Source organism: Diceros bicornis, chromosome 5 (assembly GCF_020826845.1).
Source record: "Diceros bicornis minor isolate mBicDic1 chromosome 5, mDicBic1.mat.cur, whole genome shotgun sequence".
NCBI lineage: Eukaryota > Metazoa > Chordata > Mammalia > Perissodactyla > Rhinocerotidae > Diceros > Diceros bicornis.
The window spans coordinates 78,700,987-78,713,114 of record NC_080744.1 but is presented as its reverse complement, the minus strand read 5'-3'; the positions used below and the strand labels follow the sequence as shown (position 1 = coordinate 78,713,114).

Below are 12,128 nucleotides of genomic sequence, written 5' to 3'. Positions count from 1 at the left end.
TTTCCTCTACAGAGGACAATACAGCCGTCAAGGCGAGCCTGTGGAGGTTTGTACTCTGCATTCCTGCTTACTAATTCAGGAATTACTGGCCACTTGGGGTAGACCTGGGCTGCATGTGGCTGGACTGAGCCCCAGTCAGTACTGAGGGGTGATTTGTTTCAAGGGGTGATTTGTTTCACGTTGTATTCAGATAGAGTTCTCTTCACCAGTGTGCCTTTGTCTTCTAAACTAACAGTTTGAGTAACCCCCTGGTCTCCCTCCAGCCTTAGGGAAAAGGTCATTTTTTTTTCCAGTGGTGATTTGAGTATTATATGGCCCTAGGAGTTCCTATTTTCTTTTTAAATTCAGACAATTTGCCAGTCCCCACTCACTGCTAGCATAGTTCTCTTTGCCTCGATTGTTTCTTTCATAATAATTTGTCAGGATCAGGATGTTTGATCCTGGAGTGATGATTCGTTTTATCTGTCGAAGGGCAGTTTGATATTTGCAGAGTTAAAATCACTTTTATCTATCTTCCCTTTTTACCCTCACATCTAGGGGAGGTGTATCAGTTCATTTACCTTTTTAGTGTAATATTTGATACATTTGATAAATAAATGGCAAGCAGATAGGATATATTGGAGCATATGAGGAAGCAAGCCATTTGGTGTAAAACTAATTCGGCCTTCCCTTGTTTTTCCAAAAGGGCCAGATATGGCCTTTGAGCATGCATTGTATATCTGCTTTAAGTATTTACTGTGTCCCAAAGACAAGAACAAATGCCCTTAAAGTAACTGCCCCCACATCAGCATTTCCTTAAGGATAAGCATCTCTCTCTAGACTACTGGTTGATTGCTGACCTGCTGTGACCACCCAGCTGCAGACCTCAGACCTGCTACCTGCTGTGTTCGTCAATTGCTCTATGACTTGCTGTGCCAGCTCGGCAGGCTAGACAATCTCGTGACTGTTGTAAAAGAGATATTCCAATCATATGTGATAGGTGCTCTTTGACGGTATATAACCACTCTGTACACCCCACTTCTTTGGTGCCCTTCCTTCCTTGGGGAAGGAGGGCCCCAGGCTAGTCCTTAGATCTGGCTCATAATAAACTCACCCCAATTTTGATTTATAGATTGATTATGGATTATTTGTATCAACATATTCTAAAGGTTATATTCATTTTAAATACTTGATTTGTGCCAGGCACTGTTCTAGGAACCAGGGATATAACTGAACCAAACATATAAGTCCTACACTTAAGAAGTGTGCATTCTGGTGGAATATTTACATACTTCTATATAAATTAGAAGCATAATATAACATCTGTGAAACCACCCTTTACCTAAAACACAGAACAATACTCTGTACTTCTCTGTCTGCTTCACTTACCTACGTAAAGAGAGACCCATGGTTCTGAATTGTGTTTATCATTCCTTCACATTTGTATATATTTTACCACATATGCATGTATACTAGTCAATGTTTTAATTTTGCTAGTACTTAAATTTTATGAAAATAATAGTATATGTACTCATCTGTGGCTTGCTTCTTCACTGTTGATTTCCCTAAATTCATCCATAATGCTGTTCATTCATTTTCACTGCTGCATAAGACTATGCATATTTACAATTTTATTTACCCATTCTCTTGAAGACATTTACTTCTAGTTTACGCTATTATGAATAAAGCCGTTTTGAACATCCTCTTCCCATACGGTGCTAATCTATGCTCTAGCCTCTGATGTACTTTAGAATTGCTGGGTGGAAAGTCCAAAAGATAATGCCAAGTTGTTTTTGAAGGTAGTTGTACAAATTTGCACTTAATCATATCTTTGTCAGCACTCGGTATTGGCAGGATTAAAATTTTTTTTTTTTTTTTTGCCATTCTTGTGGGTATAAAATGACATATCTCTGTGGTCTTAATTTATGCTTTTCTACTAATGAGATTGAGCATTTTGTTAATGGTTTCTTTTCTATCATTTTTAACTAGCTTTTAATTTTGATATTTTAATGTTACAGAAAAATTCCAATAAATTTAGTCCCATTCGCTTTATTATTCCTTCTTTTTTTCTGATCAATTTGAGAGCAGGTTGGAGACATCATGGCCTTTTCCCCCTAAATACAACAGCATGTATTTCCTAAGAATATTCACTAATATGTAACCACAGTATAATTACCAAAATCAGGAAATTTAACATTGATACAATGCTATTAATCCACAGTCCGTATTCAAATTTGTCAGTTGTCCCAATAATATCCTTTATAGCTCTTTTTGCCTTGTCCAGGATCATTCCAAGATCACTCATTGTATTTGGTTGTCATGTCTGTAGCTTCCAGTAATCTGGAACAGTTCCTGAGCCTGCCTTTGTCTTTCTTGACTCTAACATTTTTGAAGTATACAGGCCAGTTATTTTATAGAATGTTCCTAAAAATTGGATTTGTCTGTTTTCTCAAGATTAGATTCAGGTTATACATCTTTGGCATGAAAACCATAACACTGGTGTGTCTTCAGTACCGCATATACAGAGGTTCAAGATAGCAGTTTGTGTCCACCAAGCTGGTGAGGAAAACAATCAGTTTCTTAAAGTGAGAACTGCCAGGTTTCCCCACATAAAGTTACTACTTTTCCTTTTTAATTAGTAAGCAACTTGTGAGGGAGATACTTTGATACTGTAAATATCCTGTTCCTCACCAAACTTTCACAAATTTTAGCATCCATTGATGATTTTCTAACTCCATCATTTCTTCTGTATCAATTGACATTCTACTGTAAGGAAGAGCTTTCCCTTTGAAGCGGGGCTGCTGAGTTGAGAGTCGAAAAAGAATTTTCAGACACGAGCTGCTCGTTTGTTCGTTCACCTTTATTTTGTGTTCAGCATGGGGACAGGACCCATGGGCAGTAAAGAGCTGCATGGAAGTGTCTGTGTGGGACCATTATATATTAATTTTAGCTATTTTTACTACTCTAAAGAAATGTCAAAAGAGAAAGTATTAGGTGATCTGATTAGTCTCAAAGATCAGGGCATGGGAGTAGATGGATGAGATGTGGCCTTGCATTCCAAGGTACAGTATGCCTCAAGGAACACATGTAGGCAGGGGATTAAAGTCATTGATCACCTCCTGAGGTAAATCCCTTCACTCCCAGCCAGAGGAGACTGAGCAAGTACGGGCATGTGAGACTGAGTGGAGTTCTCATGGAAATTGTAAAATGAGTCATAAACAAGGTTTTGACCATGTCACTTTCTCATTTATCTCACTAGACTCAGATTTTTTTTATCATTCAATGCTTTATAATCCTTTCTTATCACTTCTGATGCTCCAATTATCCCTGACTTGTCGAATGAAGGGCCCTTCCATCAGTGTATCAAATTAACATGTTATACATCTTAAATTTACACAATGTTATGTATCAAGTATATTTCAATTTAAAAAAAGGCTGATTCCTGAGCCTTATATGCTCCCATCATTCTTTGAGCATTTCTTTATCTTCTGGTGCAACAAAATGTTCCAGGCTTATCCTGTACTTTCCCTGGCATCAGCCATTTTTCCAAAGAACCCTGGTTCCTCTTAGTGGAGAATGGTATTTCCAAACAAAGATCTAGGTGCTATGTGTGCTCATTGCTACTGGGCCCACTCAATAGACAGAGCTAGGAAACTGGGGTTTTGCACGTGTGTGTGTGTGTGTGTGTGTTGTATTCCATGCATGAGTTCATACCAATACCTTCAATTTGAATCCAATACTACTGCAGATTTTATTCTAGATTTCACTCTTTCCAGATTTGTAACGCCTTTTCCAACAGTGAGAAATCTTGCTCCCGTTATCTTCCATATATTTATTCATTTGCTCAAGCCTAGAATATACAAATAGTTTCATAATTATTAAACTTATACCACCAGGAAAAGAAAAAAATATGCATTCTACCGTTGTTGAGTGTAGTGTTCTGTATTTCAATTAGTCCAAAGCTTTGATAGTTTTGTTCAGTTATCTTTATTGACTTTTTTTTGGTTTCGTTCTATCAATTAGAGAAGGATGTTAAAATCTCTAACTAGAATTGTGGATTTGTCTGTTTCTTCCTTTAATTGTGTCAGTTTTTGCTTCATGTATTTTGAAGCCCTGTTATTAGGTACATACCCATTTATGATTTTTATGTCTTCCTCATGAATTGATCCTTTTGACTTTATAAAATGACCTCTTCTTCTCTGGTAGTGCTCTCTGTCTTGAAGTCTACTTTCAATATGGTGCTACACTCTTTTGATCAGTGTTTGAATAATATATTTTTTTCCATTCTCTTACTTTCAAATTGCCTGTATCTCTCATATATGTCATGTAGTTAGGGATTGCTTTTTAAGTCTAATCTGACAAGTTCTATCTTTTAATTGGAGTATTTAGTCCATGCACATTTCATGTAATTGTTGGTTTGGTCGTATTTGGTTTTACCAGTTTGCTATTTATTTTCTCTTCTTCCTTTCTGCTTTTATTCCTCTGTTTCTTTTCTCCTACTTTTTAATCAAATAAAATAATAAAATATGTTAATATTCTATTTGAATTTTTCTATTAATGTATTAGCTCTACCTCTTTGCATTAATTTGTAGGTTAGGAATTACAATATGCATCCTTAACTTATTACAGTCTACTTAGAGTTAATATTTTACCACTTCATATAAAATATAAGACCCTGGCAGCAATATAGTTACATTTACACTCTCATCCTCTTGGCTATTGTTGTCACCTTTAATTCATCTACATGTTATAAACCCTACAATAATTATTTTTACTACTACCCTCCAGTTGCTGCCTGCTTTTGGTCATTCTCCAGTGTTTTCAAATAGGCTTTTTTTTTTTTTTTTTACATTGTGTTTATCATTCCTTATAATTTGTTTAAAATTATAGCCAAACATTTATTTATATAATTTTTATATTGTTTATAAATTTTTGCATTGTTTATACTTGTTATCAGCAAGATTTTTAGCCCAATGAAATATAAGCTACATTGGCCATTACTAGAAATGGAAATGGCCATTACTAGAAAGTTCTTAATTTAACTATAGTGATGTTTATCCATCTCTTATTTTATGGTTAGCACTTTTTGTCTTAAGGAATCCTATAACACCCTCAAGACAATAAAGTTATTCTCCTATATTTTCTTCTAGAAGTTTTGAAGATTTGCTTTTCACATTTGTTACTTTAATCCTTCTAGCCTTGATCTTTGTATTTGGTGTGAGATAGATAGGGATCCAATTTCATTTTTCCACATAGGTAACCAATTCTCAGAAACCATTTATTGAATAGTTTAGCCAGATTTTCCTCAGTGTGGTACAACATTTACTGCGTTGGGTACTGGATTCACTGCATTCCCATAAATAGTGTTGAATTTTGTTCTGCCATGCAGTTCCATTACTTGGAATTAGTTGTATCCTTTGAGACTTACTTTTAGCTTAATTAGGGTGAGTGTAGGGCAGCATTTAGTCCAGGGCTCTGGGAATTGGTCTGCCTATTCTCTGGTGGATCTTTCTCTAGCTCTAAGTATATGTAGAACATTATTCAGCCAAAGTCTCAAGGGGCCCCGCCCTGTAGCTCTCTGGAGCACTGGAGAGGTGCAGCTTCCTCTTCTCAGGTATTCTGCCCCACAAGCTCCAGCCACCCACCGTGGCCTCCCTGAATCCCAATCTCTGTCTAAACTCAGCAAGACCCTGTGCTGTGGCCTAGAAGCTGCCTTCAAACAGTGAGCTTGTACAGTCATTGGTTTCGCTTGTTTCCCTCTCTCAGGGACCACAATTCTGCACTGCCTCTTTCAAATGTCTGAAAACCATTATTTCATCATATTTTGTCTGGTCTTCTAGTTGTTTAAAACAGGAGAGTAACTCTGGTTCCTTTTATTCTGTCTTAGCTGGAAGCAGAAGTCTGCCTATTTTATGAATTTAAAATATTATTTTGAGGGGCCAGCCCGGTGGCGCAAGCGGTTAAGTGCGCACGCTCTGCTGTGGAGTCCTGGGGCTCGCCGGTTCGGATCCCGGGCGTGCACCAACGCACCGCTTGTCAAGCCATGCTGTGGCAGCGTCCCATATAAAGTGGAGGAAGATGGGCACAGATGTTAGCCCAGGGCCAGTCTTCCTCAGCAAAAAAGAGGAGGATTGGCATCGGATGTTAGCTCAGGGCTGGTCTTCCTCACAAAAACAAAAAACAAAAAACAAAATATTATTTTGAAACTGGGAACATAAGATTCACCACACCAGGAAATGATTCTATAGCATAAAAAAGTCTACTAATCCCTACAACTAAGAAAAACCAGAATCTCCCTCAAGGACATTGCTTCTTCAGCAGCTTTTTCAAATGGTGGCTGTTGTTGTTGTTGTTGTTGTTGTTGTTTTTCCCCAGTCTTCACTTGACCTGGAGGTGGATAGGTTAGTTCCCCTTGCTTCTCAATGCCACTTCCAGACCACTCTTGTCACCAGACATGGACACTAATCTGCTTCTCTTGTCTCGCCTAAATTCTAACCTCTGTGTTTGACCCAATTCTCTTGTCTTCTTGAAAAGTGCAGGTGTTCCTTTATCTAATACCTTGGGGCCTTGAGCTTATGCGGTTTTCAGCTATGTTCCAGGAAAAAGCTCTAAGTGACAACTTCCCTGGACCCAGCTGCTCTGAACCAGACCAGGCTGGCCCAGACCACAACCACAAGACTGGCACCTGCATAGATAGGCCAAGAGTTGTACTCAAGTAACCTGCCCTCATTAACATTGTAAATTCTCCTCCTCTGGGAGGTGCAAGGCAGCCATTTTTAGGTTGTGCCATGTATATGAAAATATGATTTCAAACCACGCATGTGCAAGCTTATGCCGACCTCTTCATGCGATGATGAAACTTCCCGCTTGAATATTCATTCCCTGCCCCAAATAAAGGTACCCACCTCCTCATGCTAAGGGGGCCATAGCTTTGTGAAATTATTCCTTATAGTCTCTGTTTTTCTTTGCTGCATGCTGCAAATAAAAATTCTACTTTGTGAAACCACTACTTCTGGTGTAGTTTGGTTTAACTCCCAAGAAGGGACCCATGTTTGGTCTGGTAACACTCTCTCTGCCTCCCTAAACCTCTCCATTCCCATCTTTGAATCTCAAGTCATTAGGTCATATTTCTAGCTCTCTTTTGTTACAGTCATCTACCAACCACCTCTCTGTCCTTCCACCACCACAATCACTTCTCATTCCTTGATGATTTTTAGCTCCCTGCACACTGTCACTCTCTAAACTAGTCCTGTCTTAATTCTTGATGATTTCAATGTACACGTACATGATCCCTCTCCTACCCTGGCTTCTCAGTTCCCTGACCTCCTCTTCAGTGATCTTGTCCTGCACCCCACTCAGGCATACACGTGTGTGATCTCATACTAGTTGAATGTGATTTCTATAACTGCACCTCCTCCGTTATCCTAATTCCAAACATCCCGCTTTCTGACCATCACCTCCTATCCCACTAGCTCACTCACTCTCAAATCCCAGCTGAATGATCCTTTAACCCAACTGGGACATTCAGTCCCCTCATCCGACCATTTGTTCATTGTCCCTTGTACACCATCGCCTGCATGCTTGCACTCCATCCTTAGCCATCATTTTAATTATTTCTTTGCATAAACCCTCAATTCTCTTGCTTTTCTCTTGCTTCTTCATACTTGTTTGGCAAAAAAACCCAACTATGATTAAATCTATCTTTGTACCTTCTCTCTGTCTGCACCTGTGTGGCTAAATGTGGCTCAAGAAAAACATGCAACTCTGTTGCTGGATCTCACTTTAAATTCATGATCACTAACTTCAGGTGGGTTCTCAATGCTGTTGGCAGTGATTATCTCTTTCCTTTGCCCATTCCCTTTCCCACACTCCTAAAGGACCACTTCAGAACTTCCCCTTTTCCTAAAATCTCCAACCATTCTGCCCCACCCTGACTCTCAGCAGATGACTTGAAAAAATAGAAGCCATCAGAGAACTTCCTCAAGTTCTCTGCTCTATATCTGGCCATCTACCACCACTGGTGCCCACACTTAGCCTCCTGTTACTATGGATGAACTCTTCACTAAGGCCAACTCCTCCACTTGTGAACTGTATCCCATACTCTCACCTACCTAAGAACACGTCTCCAGCAAGTCTCCTTTCACTCTCCTGCTTCATCAAATTTTCACTCTACTTGATCATTCCCACCAGCATTGGATGTTTTTTCCATCTTAAATAAACAACCCTCTTAACCCCACTTCCTCCTTTAGCTCTGCCCTACCTCTCTGCTCTCCTTCACTAGAAAACCTCTTGAAAGAGTTGTCTGTACTTCCTGTTGTTGGAGAGGAAAAACTTTTCCTCTACCCTCTTACGTTTAGTACCTAGGGGCCTGTGAATTAAACTTGACAAAAGACAGATTAACAGGAAAAATTATTTGTATCATATGGAAGTTTAAAAAAGAATTGTAAATATTGATAAATGGTTAAAGTTAGAGGTTTATATACCTAACGTAGTAGAGAAAAAGAAGTGGGTAGAAAAGGCCTTTTGGAAAGAGCAAATAGGTTTCTAGAAGAACAAATGGGAGATAAGAAAGTTTGTGATAATGTTCCTTCATGCAGGTGCAAGTGGTCCTTCCGTCTGTCCTCTTCATGGTCCTAAACTTCCCCTGGAGAGGGAATTTACGGTAGGTTTACTCTTGGTCTCCTTCCTGGTGATAAAAGCCACCCCAAAGAGGGAATTTATGGCAGCCTCACTTCCTAGAAGTTTCTGCTTTTAGTCAGATAAGGGAAGCTCCAAGAAGGCTTCTTTTCGCTTCTGTTGAATCCCAAATGGCTTCAGCTTAAATTAATCTTCATACCAACTTTGGGGTTCTGAATGGGTCCCAACATTGTCTCCAATCCCTGTCTCCCCATTCTTTCTTGAATCCTCTTCAATCATCCCACCATTCCACAACAATGGCTTTTGTCAAAGTTACCAAATACCCTCCACATTGCTAGAGCTAATGGCTGCTCTCGGTCCTCACTGTTCTTCCCTTCTAGCTGCATCTGACACTCCCTCTATCCTCAACACATTTCATTCACCTGGTTTTCTGGATGCCAAGTCTCTGTTTTCCTCCTTCCTCTCTGGTATCTTCTCAGACTCCTTTGCTGGCTCACCCTCATCTCCCCTCCTCTTTTTATTGCAGCATTCAGTCTTCTGGCCATTTGATTCTCTATGTACAGTCACACCTTGGTGCCATATATTAATACCATACAAACCCTGACGACTCCCAAATTTATATTTCCTGACCTTATTTAATTAATAAATTCAAGTATCTTTTCATCCACAAGAATGTCTTACTGGCATTTCAAACTTACATGCTGCTACAGTCTGAATGTTTGTGTCCTTTCAACATTTCACATGTTGCAATCCTAATGCCCATTGTGATGGTATTAGGAAGTGGGGCCTTTGGGAGATGCTTAGGTCACAAGAGTGGAGTCCTCAGGAACAGGATTAGTGCTGTCAATGCAAATAATCCATAATCAATCTATAAGTCAAAATTGGAGTGAGTTTATTATGAGCCAAATTTGAGGAGCATACAGCCTGGGGCCTTCCTTCCCCAAGGAAGGAAGTGCACCAAAGAAGTGGGGTGTACAGAGTGGTTATATACCATCAAAGAGCATGTATCACATATGATTGCAATGTCCCTTTTACAATAGTCACGAGATTGCCCTGTCAGGTTGCCCTGTTGGCACAGCAATTGACGGACACAGCAGGTAGCAGGTCCGTTGTCTCCAGTTGGCTGGTCACAGGATGAGTACAGCAATTAAATCCTAGCCTAGGGAGAAATGCTTATCCTTAAGGATATGCCAATGTGGGGGAAGTTGCATCCTTATCTTAAGGGCATTTGTTTTTGTCTTTGGGACATGTTAATGGCTTAAAGCAGATATACAATGCATGTTCAAAGGCCACAGGCCCTTTTGGAAAAACAAGCTCAGGCTGAATTAGTTTTACACCAAATGGCTTCCTCATATGCTCCACTATATCCCATTGCTTGCCATTTATTTATCAGTGCCCTTATGAAACAGACCCCACAGAGCTCCCTAGCCCCTTCCACCATATGAGAACAAAACGAGATGTCTGGGATCTAGAAGAAGGCCTTCACCCAGCCATGCTGGCACCTTGGTCTTGGACTTCTAGCCTCCAGAACTGTGAGAAATAAATTTCTGTTGTTTATAAGCTACCCAGTCTGTGGTATTTTGTTATAGCAGCTTGAATGGACTGAGACACACATCTAAAACTGAACTCTTGATCTTTCCCCTACATCCTTCCAGCTGATAGGCCAAAGACCTAAGAGTAGCCTTTGAGTTTTACCCTCCTTTCATACCTTACATCCTTTAACATAAACAAATTCTGTTGGTTATACCTTCTAAATGGATCCAGAGGGCTGGCCCTGTGGCTTAGCGGTTAAGTGCGCACCCTCTGATGCTGGCGGCCCGGGTTCGGATCCCGGGCGTGCACCGCTTCTCCGGCCATGCTGAGGCCGCGTCCCACATACAGCAACTAGAAGGATGTGCAGCTATGACATAAAACTATCTACTGGGGCTTCGGGGGGAAAAAATATATAAATAAATGGATCCAGAATCTGACTATTTCTTATCAACTGCAGTGCTACCACTCTGACCCAAGCCACCATCATCTCTCCTTGGATTACTTCCTTAGCCTTCTGTTTTCCCTGCTCCCACTCTCACTTTCACCCTTGTCTTCCCCCATCCTCCATCACCTATGCTTAACACAACAGGCAGAGTGGTCCCTCCACATCACTTGAAGTAAATACCAAAATCCATATAATGACCCAAAAGGCCTTCTATCAGCTGTCAGCAAACTATAGCCAGAGGCCAAATATGATCAGCTGACTATATTGTAAATAAAGTTTTACTGGAATACAGCCACATTCATTTGTTACATATTGTCTATGACTGCTTTCACACTACAACAGCAGAGCATGAGCAAAGACCCTAGGGCCAGCAAAGCCTAAAATATTTACTTTCTGGCACTTTACAGAAAAAGTTTGCCACCCCTGCCCTACAGGATCTGCCCTCTGCTACCTCTCACTTCAGTTCTGCTTCAGACTTCTTGGCCTTCTTGGTGTTCTCAGACTTGCTAGGCAAGCTCCTACCTCAGGGTACCCTCCCTGCTGCTGTTTCTTTTGTCAACAATCCTCTTCTCTTCAATACCCACTGCTCTCAAACAGCCACTCTTCTCTCAAATACCCACTCCTTCAAGTCTGCTCAAATGTTACCTTTTCACTCAGGCCTTTCCTTACCGCTCCTTCAGATTGTAACTCCCCTCCCCGCCCTCACCATGATGTTCCTGGCTTTATTTCTCTTCAAAGTACTCATCTTTTAATTCTCTACATAATTTATTTTTTGTTTTTTCTCTATCTCACTCCAGTAGAATGTATTCTCCATGAAGGCAGGGATTTTCCCCCATTCCTCATTCTATTCAAGGCCACATCTTCAGCATCAAGAAGATGATGTGGCATGAGGTAGGCACTCGACACATATTTGTTGAGGAATTCCCTATTCATGTCCCTTTTCTCTTGGGTTTGTTCATTTCCACACATATTTGTGGAGTAATTACACGGTGCTGGCCACTGTTGCAGGCTGTGGGAAAGACAACAAACACAGAGCCCCTGAGCTCAGAAAGCTTACATTCTGGGTCACCTAAGTGGATGCTGGAACCTGCTGGTATCAGTGACCAAGAGCTAACTGGCAAACTTGCAGTAATTTTTCAGTTGTTAAACATAGCCGTTATTATAAATTAAATTATACAACCTCACAATTAAACTATGTTAAAAACAAAAGTAATAAATACCCCAAACTCACCACTCCCTAATTACCTGACTATATTTTATTACTCCTTTGCTCTTGAGGTTTTGCACATCTATGGTATCAAGGAGCCGTGCTCCTCGCTGACTCGCAGGCGCTGGTTAAGTAGCATCCATGCCTGCATCTTCTCCCACGAGGCCGCTTCCCTATGACACTCAATGCTAATGCTCCTCCAGCAAGCAACTTTCCCACCGCCTGGGGAACGAGGTTCCCTCTGAGTGCACGTGTTGAGGCGACCCGGGCGGTCCGCCTCCTCCAGGTGCGAAGAGAAAGAGGCGCCTGAGCCTCCCGCGAGGACAC

The 12,128-nt window shown here is 40.6% G+C and overlaps 1 long non-coding RNA gene across 1 annotated transcript; it reads right to left on the bottom strand.

Moving 5' to 3' along the window:
• Nucleotides 1-2,151: 2,151 nt before the first annotated feature.
• LOC131406379 (uncharacterized) lies at nt 2,152-12,118 on the bottom strand. Its single transcript, XR_009220125.1, has 3 exons — nt 11,840-12,118; nt 3,700-3,829; nt 2,152-2,535 (listed from the first exon to the last, which is right to left on the bottom strand). It is a non-coding gene; the product is annotated as an uncharacterized LOC131406379 (long non-coding RNA).
• Between the last annotated feature and the right edge of the window lie 10 nt (nt 12,119-12,128).